Source organism: Protopterus annectens, chromosome 1.part0 (assembly GCF_019279795.1).
Source record: "Protopterus annectens isolate FY-2018-M chromosome 1.part0, PAN1.0, whole genome shotgun sequence".
Classification (NCBI taxonomy): Eukaryota; Metazoa; Chordata; order Ceratodontiformes; family Protopteridae; genus Protopterus; species Protopterus annectens.
The window spans coordinates 1,441,510,073-1,441,526,598 of NC_056725.1; positions in this window are offsets into that span (position 1 = coordinate 1,441,510,073).

A 16,526-nucleotide genomic window follows, 5' to 3' on the forward strand; every position below is an offset into this window, starting at 1 on the left:
TACGTAAGACTTTTCTTTCAAAGTAGACCGATGAGTCTCACTTGTTGTATTGTCAAGTATAAAAATGAGTTTGCGATACCTAATTTTGAAAAGAAACACTGATAGGAATAAAATAAGACTACATGGTATATATACATGTGGTATATACCTTTAATCATAACAGTAAATAAAGAAGCTAGGGAATCGGAGGCTCTGTAGCAAAGTACTCATCTGAGGCTGTGTAATAAAGTTGTTAAGGTATTGATTGTATAACTTAAAGGTTCTGAGTTCTAGCCAAGCTTTGGTGGTACACTTCTGTATCACATATAGTCAAAAGATTTTCCCCAGGATTCAGCAAGCTCTGCATGGTGTGGAGGAATAGTGTAGGAGCTGCTGGAGGCAATATGGCCACCATGCAATCCATGAATAAGCTCCCGGGACGTGCATGAGCACTCTTGCACAGACACAGCTCCTGTATGCAAATTACCTCATTTGAAGGTGAAAACCATGTAAATGAGGTGAATTTGCAATCCAGGAAGTTGGCAGCCAGTCGTGCAGGACCAGTGTAGTCTGCAGAAATGTACTTGGTTAGTATTTTATTTATTTATTTATTTATTTACATTTGTTGACCGAGAGTGTCCGACTGGACATAGGTCCATTTTCAGCGGAGGCCCGGGGAGAAAAGCTCCACAGTTAAAATAAACCGACAGTAGTTACATTGGATTACATAGCGATTAACAATTTAACATAGCAATTACTTACAACATATTTACAGATGAAGAACATAGTACATCAGTAGACAACTAGAATCTTTATCTGTGAAGTACATAACAGACATTAACAAATGTTACAATGAGAAGTTCCTCCTGTATAGTAAGTACTAGGCTTATGAGCATCTGAGCTTGCTAGAATCAAGGTAGTTAGTGGAGTGGAAAGAAAGGTAGTAGTTGGATGGGGTGGGTGATATTAGAGTGGGAGTTGCAAGGGCATAGCCAGTATGTTTTTAGGTGTGCTTTTAGTAAAGTTTTGAAGTGGGTGCATGATGGTACGGAGGTAACTGTGGGTGGGAGTGAGTTCCATAATTTGGCTATGGTGCAAGAGAATAGTGCTTCACCAGCAGAGTTATTGGCTTTAGTGATCTGCAAGTGATTTTTGTTGCTGGATCTTAGTGGTCTGGCGGTGCGTTAGGGTTGGAGTAGATTCTGGAGGGATGGGACATTTAGTGAATGGTTTACTAGTTTGTGGGCAAGTGAGAGTTGATACCACTGAAGGAGGTGAGGGAGTTCAAGCCAGCCCAGTTCAGCAAGTGAGAGACAGTGGTGACTACGGTAGGATGCCCCTGTGGCGAATTTGGCGATTTTGTTGTAGCAGGTCTCTAGCTTGTTTAGATCCCATTGCCTTAGGTTGGTATATATTGGAGAGGCATAAAGTAGGGTGGAGATAAGGTGGGAATTTGCTATTGAAATATTTGCTGCTTTGGTGAGAAATTGCTTATTTCTATATAATGCTCCTAGTTTTTTGTGGACTTTTTTTATGGTCATGGATATGTGAATGTCAAATTTTAGTTTATTGTCTATTTCCACTCATAGCAATTTGGTGGGTTCAGTTGGGTATATAGCGGTGTTGTCTTTTGCTGTGATGTTAAAGTGAGAGTTGGTTTGAGTATGTTTGGTGGGTTGGAAGATGAGTAGTTTAGTTTTGTTTGGGTTGAGTATTAATTGGGCATTGGATAACCAAGTTTCAACAGAGGAAAAGGCTTCCTGTGTGACTTTTTGCAGTTTGGGTAGGGACTGGGCTGAGCAGATGATGGTTGAGTCATCTGCGTATTGTATGAGTGTGCCATGTTTTGTGGCAGAGGCTAGATTATTGGTGTAAACAGAGAAGAGTAGGGGTCCAAGGATGGATCCTTGGGGAACCCCCTATGCAGACAGGTAGTTGGGGAGATATGTAATTCTGCCATACAATGAATTCTTGGTGGTCAGACAGGTAATTCTGAAACTAGTTGGTGACTGATTGAGAGAAGGATAGGTTATTGATGATAGAGATAAGTTGTTTGTGTGGGACCATGTCAAATGCTTTAGATAGGTCTAGGAAAGTAGCAGAGGAGAGATAGCCATTGTTTTTATGCTGAAGGATAGTGTTAGTAAAGGAGAGTAAGGCAGTGGTGGTGCTATGGTTTGGTCGGAAACCATGCTGAGTACTGGAAAGGAAGTTGTTAGTAAGGAGATAGTCTGAGACCCGAGAGTGTATGCATCTCTCTAGTATTTTGGAGAGTGGAGAGAGAATAGCTATGGGGTAGTAACTGGTTAGTTCTCTAGAGGGTCCGCCTTTGTGGAGGGGAGTTATATGTGATACTTTCCACAGTGTGGGAACGTAACTTTCTGACAGAGATCGGTTAATCAAGATGGATACTGGGTAGGCCAGAGCATCAGCTGCGATTTGTAGGTATTAACTTGGGAGGTTGTCTGCTGCTAATTTGGTGGGTTTAAGTTTAGTTAAGAGTTTGTTTATGTTGGAGGTAGGTACAGGAGAAAATAGAAGTAACCAAGTACATTTCTGCAAACTACAAAATGGAGCCATGAAAGCTCCAAGTAAAGGGTGCATATAATGTGGAAAGCATGCCAATGGCCAAATATATGGCCATTGGCATGGAAAACAGTTGGAAAATAAAAAAAATAACTTTTATTTTTTTTTAGCCGCTTTCGGCTGTTTAAGCGTAGGGCAGCAGCGCTTAAATGGGATAGGGCCGAAAGAAAAAAAAAAAAAAAAAAAAAAACTTGAAATAAGCATTCTATCCAAAATCACAATTTTGCCATTATACTCAATGGCAGGCAGAAGACAACATAGACAGTGATTAGTGGTTGCTAAGGGGGAAGGCTCAGTGTGGGACTTGTAACTAGGCATTAGCAGGCAATCCTATACAAATGAGGGGAATGATAGTGAATTCTAGATCCCACTTCATGGCTAGCCTGCACCTAACCGTGTCAGTACAGGAAGACCATGGTGCAAGCCTAAGAGCTCGCTGACATCATAGAGGGGTGTGTCAGGCATATTGTAAGCTTACTGGAGCCCTGTGACTCAGGTTTGCCCGTAGCTTAGCAGAGCTAAGCAAGGGGGTGTGTCTGAGGCTGCCTAGCACTCTTTACATTGCCTAATCGGGTGTGCGCGCCACGCACCATGTTTTAAAGGGGAAAAAAAAGTAAACCAGGAAATAGCAGCTCTGTGTACATCTCAGCACTGTGTTTGCTTGGTGTGCCCCTGGGCTTAAACAGGAAGGCAATGGGAAGGGGGAAACAGCATTAGGAAGGTAATCAAGGAGAACTAGCATAGCTGGTAGGTGAAATGTATCATAATCAGCCAATTACACTGGCAGCAGCCCAGTCCAGCCCAGCACACCACTATAAACTATGCAAACACCTTACCTTTCTGTCTGTTTCTTCCTACAAACTCTACACCACCAGTGTACACTAGTGGGGAGATTTTACCAAACAAAAGCAACAAAATGATAGGGGCTGCAGCAGCTATCATAAATCAACATGTGGAAGAGACTGAGGGTGGAGAGGATGAGAATGCTGATGACCAACCCACAGTTAGGAGAAGGAGAAGAGTGTACAGAACCAGGGTAACCTTCCAGGGGGATACATGAGCTGGAGATAGTGGAGCGCTATAGGGTGGACAGGGACCTCCTATAGCAAATTGTTGAGCTGTGCCGGCCACACCTCACACACAGAACCAACAGAGGGGATCCCATCCCAGTGGATACCAATGTATGTGTAGGTCTAAGAATACTTGCCACAGGTACCATCCAAAGGCCAACTGGGGATATCATGGGGATCTCACAGCCATCAGCATCCAGGGTACTCCACCTGTTTCTGGATGCCATGTTAGCACATGCCGGTGAGCACGTATATATCCACAACAGCCATGAGGAGTTGGCCAGCAATATGCGTCTCTTCCACCAAATAGCAGAATACCCTGAGGTAGTGAGTGCTATAGACTGCATGCACATACACATCAAAGCACCACTTGGTGAGCAGGGTAGGGTTTACATCAACTGCAAAGGCTTCCCCTCCATCAACTGCAAGGTTGTGTGCGATGCCCAGGGCATTATAATGAATTTGTGTTCTGGCTGCCCTGGAAGTTATCATGACTCCCACATCTGGCATCTGACGCAGCTGTATCAGAAATTTGACAATGGGGACATCCCTTACCGAACCTAGTGGGGTATGCTGGTTATGCAGTGGAGCCGTGGCTGATGGCACCCATCAGAAATGCACATACACCTGAACAAGAACTCTATAGTGAGGCACACGCACAGACCAGAATCATAACAGAGCATGTGTCTGGGATGCTCAAGTCATGGTTCCAGTGCCTGGACACATCCGGTTGAGCCTTGCAGTACTCACCAGCTACATGTACCCAAATTGTCATCGTATGTGCCATGCTACACAATATGATACTGCAGAAATAGCTGCAGCAGGAACAGCATACAGAGGCCCCCACCATTGTCAAGGCCTGCACAGGCACAGAGTGACTCAGAGGAAGAACAACCTGAGCCTGCCCCAGTAGGCAGAAGGAGGCATACCCAGTATGCCCTGGCCTTGGCAAAGAGGCAATGCATAGTTCATATATTGACACAGTAGAGACCCAGGGAATGACACCTCTCTCTGACTCGCACATACAGTAAAAGGGATGCCAAACATGACACTACCTGTGCTTAACCATGTATAGGGAGTGTACTATGTGTATATGACATAGTCAGTCCCCCAGCACCATCCTCAATACTGGCACAGCTACAAGGTAAGTCACTCTTCCTATCAATTGCCAAATGAAGTAGTATGTGTTGTTACTTGTATCTATGGTATGGATGTGAGCATGCAAGGAATCAGGTGGCTGAATGGGATGCCAGAAAATAGTAGACACCTATAGTGGCAGCATGAGATCTGTAACAAATACTGGTGTCACCACAGTAGCCAGTACTAGACAAGGTGACAAAACTCACTGCAGGAAATGTGCTGGATGACATGTGTGTCCATAGGACACACATATGCTAGTCAGGGAGGCTCACATACCCAACAACAGTCTCAGCTAGCAGGACAGGCATAGACAAACAAAAACAAAGGCTGTGCTAAGGCCTCTGATTGATGGCTATGGAAAACACCTCCCCCTGGACCTACACAGACAGACTACAACAGGTCAGGCAGTGTGATGTTAGTTCTGAAGGGTAAGAACTCAGAAACTGAAATGTAGGTCAATCAAACCTAAGACCTTTAGTACACTGATATGCCTGTAATCAGCATGATAGGTCAGAATACAGAATGAAATGGAGTGCCTGAAATACCAGGACAGTCATAGCAAATGTGTCCAAGTGTCATGTTTCCCCCCCTAATCCTATGTAGAAAAGTAGTAACAGACAGGTGTGCCCCCCCAATACTATGTAGAAATGTAGTAACATGTATGTGTAGGTATAATAACAGAGGAGCACAGATTACCTGAGCAGGATATGGCCATACTGTCACATTGATGGATGTATAAGCATGGGATCCTCAGCCACCACTGTACCAAGGTGCTGAACCATTTACAAAGACCCAGCAGCAAGTGTCTGCAGCTTCCACTCCAGAATGGCATGATTGTGCAAGAATATGTAGACTGCTGACCACAATACTGGACATAGCTGCATTCACCCTGTGTACCCCAGGACATCAGTGCAAGCAAATATATATACCTAACAGTACTTGATGACATAAAACATCACAGTGTAAAACAGTGCATATGTCTGAATAGCTCTGCTAACACCAAGACCATGTAGCAGAAGCAGCACAGACACAACTGCCTACAGTAACCCACTATCCTTTGCCCACTTTGACTCCATATTGTCAACTGATCTACATATATCCCACAGAAACAGGTTGCTAGCTGTAGGTGTAGAACACAAAAGCCTGCACTGGAGTACAATCTACCTGGAATGGATTCACACATTCAATGCAGAAGGTCATACTGGGCATGCTCCCACACTTAGAGAAATTAATGCCATGTCAGACAACAAAATACTGAAAGTTCATACTGGGCATTTTCACACACTTACAGAAATGAAGCTTGTGTCTGGGAACAACAGTGGACCATACGTATCTGACAGTCGCAGATGTTAGTGCACACACTCCTCAGTACACACCAGTCATGCTTTGCACACACATTGAATAGGAATACACACATATATCCAAGGACAACACACTATAATAGGCCAAAATTAGACATACATAGATGTGTGGAAGAGAGTGACAGACAGTGACAAAGAGCCTTCCATCATGAGGCCTGTCCCACCCAGCACACATCCAATTGGCTAAAACCACATGATGTGCAAATGTCAATCACAGTAGACATTTGCCTCTGGTATCCATCAGCACTATAGTGTCTGTGGTGCTTGTGCTAACTGTGTAACATGACTGTACAAGTCAGTAGTTATCTAGCAGTTGTATACACGTACCTGTGGAATATAAACCTGTGTGTGCCTGAGTGTTGTGTCTGCCTCTAAATGAGTGGGTTATGGCCCATGCACACACACTGCACTCCTCATTGCTCTACTATGGCAAGCCTGCTGATGTCTTCACTTTGAAATACACCTTTGGAGAAGGAGTAGACCAATAATCAATGTGTCATGTCCTATAACTGTGTAATGCTATAGTGTGATGTATTTGTTAAGTAGGAGATCTAATCCCAGACTTGGCAATTGTGTGTGTGTGTGTTTGTCTGTGTAGGGATCGATGCTTTTTAGGTCAGTCACACTCACTACAATTTCAAATGCCCTACTTTGGCAGGGCTGCTGATGTCATTCACTTTGAAATACACCTTTAGGGAAAGAATAGCCCAATAATCGTTGTGGCATGTCCTATAACTTTGTAATGCTGTAGTGTGATATACTAGTTAGAGAAGAGTTCTATTCCCAGACATGGCAGCTGTGAAACTGTGTATGTGTTTGGTTGTGTGTGTGTGTAGGGATCAATGTTTTTTTGGCCATAAACAGTCACTATGCACATCTAAAAATGGAGAACATCGATAACTGTGCAGTAACAGAGACCTGATCCAAGGCTCTAGAGAGCACCCCTGCAATACCAGTTTCAGCTCTACCATCCCTGTTGTCCAAAATAACAGGAATAAAACAATAAAGGTGGAGGAGTGGCCATTTTCACCAAGGATATTCACACCACCAAACTACTTGCCCAACAGAATGTGTCTGAAATACCCCCTGTGCAACTAACAGTAAGTTATACTGCATTCCAAATTGTATAGCTTGCTACAGATCCCCCATCATGCCCCATGATCCCCACTACAGCTTTTGAAACATACTGTGAAATATTATGATACAAACAAACACCCTAATACTGGGTGACTTACACTACCCTGCCATTACCTGGGATAAATACTTGTGTACCAACATGTGTGTCCAACGGTTCTTGGAAGTCATAATTCTCAATGCCCTGGATCAAGTAACCCATAGTCCCACCATGGGCTCAAATATCCTAGACCTGGTCATTACCAATATGGGAAATCAATGCTCCACACCTATGGTCAGGTCTGCCCATGAGGTAGCCACCCTTAACATCAACATCCCTCCCCCACATCTCAGTAAGGAAACCTCCGTAACACACATCTCCAAAGCCAACGTCATGCTACACATGTCAGACGTGACTAACGTCATGACACCCATGCAGATGGGAACTGAAAGGACGACTGCTGAATCATACATGAAGGCACTGTATGACCACATCCACTAGTGCATGAATTGTGCCATCCAATATACAACCAAGATGCTCCCCATCAAGAAAAGGAAGCTAATGTGGTAGTCCCCTGCCATAAAGATACTATACAACAAAAGGAGGAAACTGTTGCAGAAATGGGGGAATTTCCAGGATGCAAAATACTTCCTTACCAGCCACAGTAACAAGCAGAGATCCCTCATAACATCCACCAAAGCTAGTTATGAACATAATATAGCCAAAGACGTCAAAGACAACTGCACACCATTCCATAGCTATGTGAGGAATCTAAGTGGCAATGCTCAGATCTGCTCTGAGCTACAACAGGATGGTATTAAATATACTGCTCCCAGGGATATTGCCAATATCATGGCAGATCAATTCAGTGCCAACTGCACCCACCTCCCACCCCCAAAGGGCCCATCTCAACAAAGAAAGATTGCCAGATTTCGGTAATAATGGCCACATAGGTAAAAACCACACTCTCCAGAGCTATGGCAACAGCAGTCATGGGACCAGTCAACATCCTGAGCTGTGTACTACATGAGCTACAAACTGAACTGGCACCTCACCTATGTGCCATGTCTAATCATAGCCACACCTCAGGCTTCATGCCCACTGTGTGGCACACAGCTACAGTTATCCCAGTCCACAAGGGAGGATCCACCTTGAATCCTGGGAACTAGAGCCCCAGCAGTATGACATGCCTGATCTGCAAGGCTATGGAATGTATTATCATGGAAATTAAAACAAAGACATTGGCCACCTGCAAATACTGGACCCCAACCAGGTTGGGTTTGTGAAGGCCAATCATGTCACCTCAACCTGATTGACAGCTGTGAATCCATCTCCAGACCTGTGGACGAGAGTAAGGTGATTCACCCAGCCTGTCTGGACTTCGCCAAGGCCTTCAATGCCATCTCTCAGTCTGGAATCATAGATAAATATATCAAGTTGGCCATTAATCCCTATGTCACCTGATGGGTTGCCAACTGCTGTACTGACAGAACCCACACTGTTAATGTAGGTGACACCAACCCAGCCCGAAACATGTGACAGTTGGAGTACCTTAGGGTTCAGTCCTGGCACCACCCTTGTTTGGCATCTACTGCTCTGAAGTGCAGTCCAACAGTAAGGAACTCTGGCAAACAAAGGTTGCAGATGTCTGAAAACTGGGAGCCAATATTGAATCCCCACATGATGTGGATATTCTACAGAAGGGCCTTACAGAAAGACATGCTTGGTGCCTGAGCCATGGACTCAAGATCAATGCCAAGAAATATATATTTATCCCCTTTGGAAAGGGACATGTACCTGTGAAGTACCACATAGGTGGCAGTACACTAAACACCTAAAGTGTGATAACGGACTTAGGGACACAGGTGGACAGTGGTCTCACCTTTGAAAACTACAGCACCACAAAGTCAGGAAATGCACCTGTGTGGCACACCTCACCACTAAGGGCTTTACATACAGGAAAAGGAGGCCATTGTCCCACTGCAGTCATCTCTCAGTAGACCCAGTACAGACTACAACGGCCCATTATGTATGTACCTCACAAGACATCTGCAACAACTAGAGAGGCTGTAGACATACCTCATGAAATAAATCACAGGCATAAATCAGATGCCCTATGCTGACTGTCTGAAAATCATCCAGCTATACTCTGTCACATATTGTGTTCTCAGAGGAGATCTCTGCTTAACATACCATGCCATGTCAAACCCACAGCTGTTGGACATGCTACACTTAAAGAATTCCAAACCCTCACAGCCACATGCTCCAGGGATCCAAATCTTCATCACAATGAACAATACATGCTGGAGGGATGTGTTCCTGACCCAGAAACTCCCCAGACTCTGGAATAGTCTGCCCATACATGTCAAGCAGAGTACCTCTTTGGCCGTCTTCAAAAGGAACCTGGACGATTGGATGGGAGATAGGAAATTGAACCCAGGGATTATGTCAGCTGCCCTGCTAGGCAGGGGTCCAGGGAAGTAAACATTGTGGGAAGACAAAGCCAGGGAATTGTCATGTCTAGGCATGTATAGGCCCTAGGGCTGATAGCCTGGCATCAACCTATGAACTACATTTTCCGTTGCCCAAATTTGACAAGGTTGCCGATGTCATTCACTTTGAAATACACCTCGAGGCACGCCTTAAAATGGAGAACATTGATATCTGTGCAGTGATTGAGACCTGGTTCAAGGCTCCAGAGAGCATCCCTGCACTACCAGGCTATAACTCATATCACACTTTTCGGCCATGTAACCTAGACTGGAACACCAAAGGCGGAGGTGTGTCCATATTCATTAAGGATATCCACACCTCCAGGCTAGTTGCTCAGCATAATGAAGCCGAGGTTATCCAAGTGCAACTAACTCTGGGCAAAACTGCAATCCAAATTGTAACTTGTAACAGATCACCCACCATGCCCCAGGATTCCCACTCCTCTTTTCTTGATGTACTTGAAAATATTAGGGTTCAACCAAACACCCTAATAATGGGTGATTTCAACTACCCCGCCATTAACTGGGAAAACTACTCATGTACCAACTCCTTCACTCAACGCTTTGTGGAATTCATAAACTCCAATGCCCTGGATCAACTTACCCACACCCCCGCCAGGGGCAACAATATCCTAAATCTAGTCATTACCAACATGAGTGACCGGTGTTCCACACCTTAAGTCAACGCCTCATTGGTCCGATCCGACTATAAGCTAATTACTCTAGATATCCACATTCTGCCCCCACCCCCCATTAAGGAAACCATGGTAAAAAATTTCTCCAAAGCCAACTTCATGCTTCTTAAGACAGAAATGGTGAACTTCATTACACCCATGCAGATGGACAATACAGTTACGACTACTGAATCCTACACAATTGCACTTTATAAGCACTTAGATGAGTGCATGGATTGTGCTATCCCAAACAGAACCAAGACGCTATCCTCCAAAAAAGGAAGCCAATCTGGTGGTCCCCTGCCATAAACAAACTGTACAACAGAAGGAAGAAACTGTTGCAAAAGAAAATAAAATCCCATGAGTGGAGGAACTCCCTGGTCAGCCTCAGTAAGAAGCTGCGATCCCTGATAAAATCCTCCAAAGCTAGTTACGAAAACAAAATTGCCACTGATTCTAAAGACAACTACAAAGCATTCTATAGCTATGTCAAGAATCTCAATGGCAACACTCAGATCTGCTCTGAGTTATAGCACAATGGCACTAAATATACAGACCCAACTGATATTGCCAACATCCTGGCAGATAGGTTCAGTGCTAACTTTACCCCCCCTCTCACCCCCTAAAGAGCCCATCTCTATACTGGAAGAATGCAAAGTTCCAGTAATCATGGCTGCACAGGTAAAAACCACACTCTCCAAAGCCAAGAACACAGCATCCATGGGACCAGACTACATCCCAGGCTGCATTCTACATGAACTACAGAATGAACTGACACCCCACCTAAGTATCATGTTCAATCATAGCCTCACCTCAGGCTTTGTGCCTGCTGAATGGTGCACAGCAATGGTTATCCCACTCCATAAGGGGGTAGCCACCATGGACCCCGGGAACAAATGCACCATTAACCTGACAAGCCTGGTCTGCAAGACCATGGAACGTATCATCATGAAACTTATAAACAAAGACAATAGTAATCTCAAAACTCTGGACCCCACCCAGTTCAGGTTTGTAAAAGGCAGATCATGTCTCCTAAACCTGATAGACTTCTTTGAAGCAGTCACCAAAGCCGTAGATAAGGGTAAGGTGGTTCACACAGCCTATCTAGATCTTGCCCAAGGCTTTCGACACCATCCCCCACTCTGGAATTATAGATGAACTCACTAAACTAGGTATAAATCCCTATGTCACAAGATGGGTTGCCTACTGGCTCACTGACAGAACCCACACTGCAAAAGTAGCAGACTCCAAATCCAACTTCATACCAATGACAAGTGGAGTACCACAGGGTCCAGTCCTGGGTCCTTTCCTGTTTGGTATCTACTTCTCTGAAGTCCAGGCTAACACAGAAGGTCTTTGGCTAATGAAGTTCGCAGATAACTGCAAACTAGGAGCCATAATCAAAACTCCTAACAATGTGGAAATCCTACAAAAGGGCCTCACTGAGACAGATGCCTGGTGTCAAAGCAATGGCCTCAAGCTCAATGCCAAAAAGTGCATTGTCATCCTCTTTGGTAAAAACTCTGTACCCATGAACTACAACATAGGTGGTAGTATACTTAACAACAAAAGTGTGATAAGAGACCTTGGGACACTGGTGGACAGTAGTCTCTCCTTTAATAATCACATCACCACAGTAGTCAGGAAATCCTTCTACATGGCACACCTCATCACAAAAGGTTTCTCATCCAGAAAAAAGAGGTCATTGTTCCCCTCAACTCATTACTCATTAGACCCATTATAGAGTACAATGCCCCTTTTGGTATGTACCTCACAAGACATCTACGACAACTGGAAGGCCACAGAAATACCTCACAAATAAGATTACCGGCCTCAAACAGATGCCCTATGCAGACCATCTAAAAAAACTCCAGCTTTACTCCGTCGCATATCGCCTATTCAGAGGTAATCTCTGCCTAACATACAAAGCTATGTCAAACCCAGAGCTGTTGGACATACTCCACTTAAAGAAATCCCAATCCCTCCGAGCTACATGCTCTAGGGACCTAAACCTTAACACCACAATAAGCAGAATATGCCAGAGGGATAGATTCCTGTCCCAGAGACTTCCCATACTCTGGAATAAACTACCTATGTCAAACAAAGCTCCTCTTTAGCACTCTTCAAGAAAAATCTTGATGATTGGATGGGAAATAGGAAATTCATCCCGGGGATCACCTCAGTGGCTCTGCTTGACAGTGGCACAGGAAAATAATTGTCTTGGGTGTCGAATGCCAAGGTACCTTTTTGGCTGGGCTTTTAGAGGCCCCAGGGCCGATAGCCTAGTACCTACCTATGAAGCTATGAACCTTTGGGGAATGAGTAATCCAGTAATCTCCATGGAGCATCCAATAACTGCGTAATGCTGTAGTGTGATATACTAGTTAGGTAAGAGTTCTATTCCAAACATGCAAAGTGTAAAAGTTTGTGTGTAGGTTTGTTTGTCTGTGCAGGGATCAATGTTTTTGAGGCCATTCACAGTCACTATAACCTCCATTGCCCTACTTTGGCAAGCCTGCTGATGTCATTCATTTTGAAATACACCTTTGGGGAAGAAGTAGCCCGTTATTCTCCGTGGCTCATCCTAAAACTGCATAATGTTGTAGTGTAATATACTAGTTAGGTAGGAGTTATATTCCCAGACATGGCAAGTGTAACAGGTTGTGTGTGTGTGTGTGTGTGTGTGTGTGTGTGTGTGTGTGTGTGTGTGTGTGTGTGTGTGTGTGTGTGTGTGTTTGTATGTCTGTGTAGGGATCAATGCTTTTGTGGCCATTCACAGTCACTACAACCTCCATTGCCCTACTTTCAGCCTGCTTATGTCATTCACTTTGAAATACAGCTTTGTGAAGGAGTAGCCCAGAAATCTCTGTGGCATGTCCTATAACTGAATAATGCTGTAGTGTGATATACTAGCTAGGTAGAAGTTCTAAACCCAGACATGGCAACTGTGAGATTTGGGGTGTGTGTTTGTGTTTATCATTTGTATCCTGTGTGGGGGTAGCTGTGGGTGTGTAACAACTAGACTCATTTTGTAGTGGGTTTTGCAAATTTCTTACATGGTGGGCCTATTATATGTCACAATGTCCACGTTACAATGATAACAGATGTCAAACAACAGAGAGGCTGGGGTAGATAATCCATACCCCTACATCTGAGATAATCACTTGCTGAACAATATAGGCAACCCTTGCATTACCCAGAAAACATTCTCCACCCATGTCTCATACACAAACACACTCAGCTGGGCAACAACCGCTATGTCGGTAGGCCCCTGCATATTGCCCACAGATAGTAACCATGATGTGATTGCAGTGGATTACAGAGGGCATGGCACCTTGTCCTATCCCTACAATAGGCAAATTATTGCATACAGTGCTCCTTCACTATATTCCCCACTGGACACCTGCAGCAACTGTAGAGCCAGCAAATGTAACCCACAAAGGACATACCATGTCTTATACACATGCCCTGTATGGACAGATGCCACTGACACCAGGGAATACCTGTATCATGCTTTCAATGTAGGTGCAGGGTTAACCTGGTGTCCATTGCCAGTTCTCACCACATGAGGCTAGGAATGGGACATCTGATGATAACAATCTGTGTGCACAACATGCCCCAGAAAACCCAGGTACACTTCCACATGTCACAGAACATGCATGTGGAACATGTGTAAATCCCAGACACTGTCCATGTCATGGACTATAGAACACATACATGGCAAGCATTACACAGCACTGGCCACCCACAAGAGTAATCCAGATGACTGGATGGTGAATGCAATACTCACCTTTGTGGGCCAATCCAGACACTACATCCCTGAGCCACAATGCAGACCATTGTCATGTGGCCTGATGCCAAGGCATACCCTTTACTTAGCCTTGTACACCCTTTCTGGCACAGTCAACCATTACACACCTATGAAGCAATGCAACCATGCATGTTAGTACTGGCAACCTTTGTCTGTGTGTGTGTGTGTGTGTGTGTGTGTGTGTGTGTGTGTGTGTGTGTGTGTGTGTGTGTGTGTGTGTGTGTGTGTGTGTGTGTGTGTGTGTGTGTGTGTGTTTGTGTGTGTGTGCTTGTGTGCGTGTGTGTGCGTGTGTGCATGTGTGGGTGCATGTGTGTGCGTGTGTGTGTGTGTGTGTGTGTGTGTGTGTGTGTGTGTGTGTGTGTGTGCTTGTGTGAGTGTGTGTGTGGAGTATAATGATTTGGATGCCATTCACACTCACGACACCTCCCATTGGCCTACTGAAGCATGCCTTCTGATGTCAAATACCTTGGCATACCCTTTGCCTATATATCATCCTGATAACCTCTGTGCTGCATGTCATACCTGCATATTACTGTACTGTGACAAAATAGCTAGTTAGGAAGTCTAATCCTGACCCTGAGTCCCTGAGAGAGTGTGGCTGTGTCAACCTTGCCACCCGTTCATGTGGACAGGCACATGTACTACACCTACCTTATCCCTCCTTTATCACTGTTGCAGCTGTCACTCACCATCGAATATAACTTTGGACAGCCCCTTAGCATGTAAGCTCTGTGGCGCATGCAATAACTGCATAGACATGTGATAGCAGTACATAGTCATGTAGGGGTTTGAAACCCTGTACTGGTAAGTGTGTGACAGAAACATGCTTGCGTTTTACACTCCCACCCCCTCCTTGTCTTACTTTGTCTCTGTCTCTCTCACTCCCTCTCTGGTGGATGTAGAAAAGTACACCTGCTTTGCTTAGACAGCAGCTTGTGTTTTGTATGCTCATGTTCAGCTGATGGCCTCTGCAAGAATTGCAGTCCCCCACTAGCTGATTGCATATGGAACAGCTGTGATAACATTCCCATAGCCAATTGCATGGAAACACACTCTTATAACTAAGACCATCATGTGGGTGCTGGCCCTTTTTATTCACTGTGAGCAGGACTTCATGTCAGTGTTTGGTAAACAGCCTTACAGATGGTAGTAGGATATACCTCTAACAACATACACTGTGGACACAGGCCAACAAACAGGAAGTGGATGTTTCAGACATGACTACAGAATGTAAGTGTTGCTCTTCTGCATTTGGAGTAATGTTGGTTTAACAGGGTTTGTGTGGATATGGCTGGTCTACATGATTTAATACCTGTCATGACAGTGTCATGTGTTTGAGGAAACTCCCACCTGTAGGGTTATCTGCAGACTGGCCAGTGTTTGGATTCTTATGTTTCTTGTGTTACTCACAGATCACATATCTTAGAACTGTGGAAGCATAGTCTGAGGATTGCAGTCAGTACATGGTAACAGCCATGAGAGTTACTGACTTCATATCCCTCATAGGACATATGTCACAACAAACCTTGTTACAAAAGTAAATGTATGAGGGTATCACAGCAACATGCCAATATTGGCCCAGTGTTTGTGGCTCCAGCCACAAGTCTGTCAACTTTTGTACATATATCATTCAGTAAGAGGTGCATATGTTCTGTACACCATTATTTATTGACATCATACTGATAACAAGCCAGTCAGATATCAGACTGCTAGACAAGTTATGTATAGTAGGGGTTATTTCTGCGGACATAACCTGGGCATTCTATGGTTGTGTGTACAGTAGTGGAGTCTGTGTACTTATGGTGATTGTCGACAGTATGTGTATTGTGAATACTTACCTTTGCCTGTGAACAGACTGTGGTAGATGTCATTGTTCTTGGTCCTCTTCTATCTGATGTTACATGCTGCTCCAGGGTATGATACCCTATCGGCTCACATGTTTCTAGGACCAAACACACACATGTCCCATATCACAGACAGGCATTGGACCACACTGTGTCGTGACCCAGTATATGTAGGGTTAGTATGTGAGTGGCACATATGAGGATGGCGTTGATCAGAAAGTCTATATAGTGTAATATTAAGCTTGTGTACCATATGTGGCGGTGGATGTGTTCACATTGATTCTGGGTATGCAATTTCACACAGGTGTCTGTTACTCTGTGCTGTGACATGCCTGTAGAGCCTGATATATTTGCAGGTACATGTGGATTCCCCATAAGAAATATAGGCCAGTCTTGTGGCAGTCTGCTTGTAGTTTGCACAATGCTTTGTTAAATGCCTAGCAGCTTAGTATAAT